This window comes from Eleutherodactylus coqui, chromosome 8, assembly GCF_035609145.1.
Source record: "Eleutherodactylus coqui strain aEleCoq1 chromosome 8, aEleCoq1.hap1, whole genome shotgun sequence".
NCBI classification, from domain to species: Eukaryota; Metazoa; Chordata; class Amphibia; order Anura; family Eleutherodactylidae; genus Eleutherodactylus; species Eleutherodactylus coqui.
In genome coordinates, this window is record NC_089844.1 from 35443939 (window position 1) to 35447872 (window position 3934).

Consider the following 3934-nt stretch of genomic DNA (forward strand, 5'->3'; position numbering starts at 1 on the left):
AAACCGCCTCTACGCCTACCGCCAGCCGCGTCACATGCCGCTGCGGTGCGTCTCACGCTCTATTACCCATGCGCACTGAGGCGTCATGCGGGACTCCGGAACCAGAGGTAAGTATTGGGGTCTCTTGGGGCTGCCGTGATGGGCTCCGCCCCGGAATTCCATGGCGGAGCTCGTCGCAGCCGGCTTTACAGCGTGGGTAATCAGGAGCCTGAAAACATAAATAAGGTAAAACAAAAAAACAAATTCAAATCACGTTTTATTATTTATTAAAAATGTGGATTTTACACCAAGTGTCATTCCCTGATAAACCAAAGGCCGCTGTGTTTGGGGATCTTTTCTGTTTACTCAATCGGTGTAAAATATTGCGCAGTTTTTCAGGATACTCCAAAAAGCTTATAAAAAAAAAAAAAAAGGTGAGTCACCGGCAAAAAGCAGTCCATAAAACGAAGGGTTTCAAGATTGCTGAACGTCGAGGGTCTCTTCACTGTCGGACAGCCTTCCCGTTCTCAAGGACGTCAGATCTGCAGGAAATAACGAAAAATCAGCAGGTTAACAGTCACATCACACCAGTATTACTGATCCCTAGATCCGCTCCACCCACTTACATTGACCACTACTCCCCCAACCTGGTCAGAAGAATCATATATTATATATACGTACACACACGCGCGTGCGAAAACCTGCAAATATGCGCAAAATAAGCACGTATGAGCAGATGCACGCAATGAAAATTTTAGCAGATGCAGCAGCTTACCTCGACGAGTTATGTCAGCTTGTGTGCAAGCGAAGCGAAATTCTTCTCAAAACGCGTCCAAACGTCAGGATCATCTCCACACGTAAGTTTGCAAAAAAAAGCGCACAAATCTCGGGTGGCCGCGTCTCCCCACGTAGCGCACAAATCTGCAAAAAAAAGACAGGTTGCGTCAGGTGGCGTCGCGCAAATTTCAGGTGACGTACTCACCAGACGTAGCGCACAGCGAATTAATCTCAGGTAGGTAGCCGCCACACGTAGCGCACAGCGCATTAATCTCAGGTAGGTACTCACCACACACAGCGCATTAATCTCAGGTAGGTACTCACCACACACAGCGCATTAATCTCAGGTAGGTACTCAGCACACAGCGAATTAATCTCAGGTAGGTACTCACCACACAGCGCATTAATCTCAGGTAGGTACTCACCACACAGCGCATTAATCTCAGGTAGGTACTCACCACACAGCGCATTAATCTCAGGTAGGTACTCACCACACAGCGCATTAATCTCAGGTAGGTACTCAGCACACAGCGCATTAATCTCAGGTAGGTACTCAGCACACAGCGCATTAATCTCAGGTAGGTACTCACCACACAGCGCATTAATCTCAGGTAGGTACTCAGCACACAGCGCATTAATCTCAGGTAGGTACTCAGCACACAGCGCATTAATCTCAGGTAGGTACTCAGCACACAGCGCATTAATCTCAGGTAGGTACTCAGCACACAGCGCATTAATCTCAGGTAGGTACTCAGCACACAGCGCATTAATCTCAGGTAGGTACTCACCACACACAGCGCATTAATCTCAGGTAGGTACTCACCACACACAGCGCATTAATCTCAGGTAGGTACTCACCACACACAGCGCATTAATCTCAGGTAGGTACTCAGCACACAGCGAATTAATCTCAGGTAGGTACTCACCACACAGCGCATTAATCTCAGGTAGGTACTCACCACACAGCGCATTAATCTCAGGTAGGTACTCACCACACAGCGCATTAATCTCAGGTAGGTACTCAGCACACAGCGCATTAATCTCAGGTAGGTACTCAGCACACAGCGCATTAATCTCAGGTAGGTACTCAGCACACAGCGCATTAATCTCAGGTAGGTACTCACCACACACAGCGCATTAATCTCAGGTAGGTACTCAGCACACAGCGAATTAATCTCAGGTAGGTACTCACCACACACAGCGCATTAATCTCAGGTAGGTACTCACCACACACAGCGCATTAATCTCAGGTAGGTACTCACCACACACAGCGCATTAATCTCAGGTAGGTACTCAGCACACAGCGCATTAATCTCAGGTAGGTACTCACCACACGTAGCGCATTAATCTCAGGTAGGTACTCACCACACGTAGCGCACAGCGCATTAATCTCAGGTAGGTACTCACCACACGTAGCGCACAGCGCATTAATCTCAGGTAGGTACTCAGCACACAGCGCATTAATCTCAGGTAGGTACTCAGCACACAGCGCATTAATCTCAGGTAGGTACTCAGCACACAGCGCATTAATCTCAGGTAGGTACTCAGCACACAGCGCATTAATCTCAGGTAGGTACTCAGCACACAGCGCATTAATCTCAGGTAGGTACTCAGCACACAGCGCATTAATCTCAGGTAGGTACTCACCACACAGCGCATTAATCTCAGGTAGGTACTCACCACACAGCGCATTAATCTCAGGTAGGTACTCACCACACAGCGCATTAATCTCAGGTAGGTACTCACCACACAGCGCATTAATCTCAGGTAGGTACTCACCACACAGCGCATTAATCTCAGGTAGGTACTCACCACACAGCGCATTAATCTCAGGTAGGTACTCACCACACAGCACATTAATCTCAGGTAGGTACTCACCACACAGCGCAGAAATCTTCCTCTCCCACGTTGAAAGTAGTATAAAAGGCTCCAACCATCAGCTTCCTCTGTAGGCTCGGAATTCGCGGGCAAATTCAAGTACCGGTGACGTCACCGGTCACGTGAGGCGCGGGCACAGCTCTCATCGTGCACGGCAGCTGAACTGTACTGCTCGTGCACAATGGGAGGTCACATGGTGCCGATTCCAGCCACCTCATTGGCTGGAATCGGCAGCAGGAATAACCGCAGTGTAAACTACTAATATGCCTGCTGGACAGAGAGCTGTGGAGATGCATGTCGAAGTTCAGAATCCAAGATGTCACCCGCTCCCTGTGCTGGCATCGCCCCTCTGCCAAGCGTTGGCAGTGTCCTCTGGGGAAACTTGAGAGAGGTTTGAGTTTGACAGATTTGATGTAGAAGTTCCAATATCGTGTCATTCTTGGGAGCGTTGGGGTCCTGATTAGTGATGAGCGAGCATACTCGCTAAGGGCAATTACTCGATGGAGCATTGCCCTTAGCGAGTACCTGCCCACTCGGGAGCAAGGATTCGGCTGCCGGCGGCGGGCGGGGAGCTGCGGGGGAGAGTGGGGAGGAACGGAGAGGAGATCTCTTTCTCCCTCCCCCCGCTCCCCCTGCTCACTCCCGCAACTCACCTCTCACCCGCGCCGGCAGCTGAACCTTTGCTTCCGAGCGGGCAGGTACTTTCTAAGGACAATGCTCGATCGAGTAATTGTCCTTAGCAAGTATGCTCGCTCATCTCTAGTCCTGATCTGACAGTTAACTTGTTAGATAGATAACGAGGGTGGGGTCCTGATCTGACAACTCGTTAGATAGATAATGAGGTTGGAGTCCTGATCTGACAGGTAACTCGTTAGATAACCATCAAATGATAATAAGAAACATCAACACTTAAAAATACTTTTTATTTTATAGTCTTAACATTAAAATATTATACAATCAAAACAAAAGCTTTACCCCCAAACCTAGTCATTACATGGAACCGGACAGACGCACCACTCCAAGGATGATGGGGATGTACCAAGTCAGGACAAGCCGTGTCCGAAATATTAGTCTAGTCCTCTCTTCCTTCTTACTTATCATAGAAAATGAAAAGGGGTTTACAGCAGTAGGGCTCAGTCACACGGGCGCATCGGCACCCCTACACCAGCGCCGATGCGCCCCTGTGACTGACAGTTAGAAGACGGCTGTACCTGAAGACGGACGTCTCTCTGCAGCGCTGATGAAAGAACACATGACCGGCAATGGAGCCGGTCACATGTTCTTTCCACCGGCACAGCAG

At 49.2% G+C, this 3934-nt stretch overlaps 1 long non-coding RNA gene across 2 annotated transcripts; it reads right to left on the bottom strand.

Moving 5' to 3' along the window:
- Nucleotides 1-249: 249 nt before the first annotated feature.
- On the bottom strand, nucleotides 250-2909 carry LOC136576310 (uncharacterized). 2 transcript variants are annotated; one of them, XR_010786338.1, is made up of 3 exons: nucleotides 2635-2909; nucleotides 755-900; nucleotides 250-521 (listed from the first exon to the last, which is right to left on the bottom strand). It is a non-coding gene; the product is annotated as an uncharacterized lncRNA (long non-coding RNA). The 2 variants fall into 2 exon arrangements; XR_010786339.1 differs by having other exon boundaries at nucleotides 2602-2909.
- Nucleotides 2910-3934: the final 1025 nt, after the last annotated feature.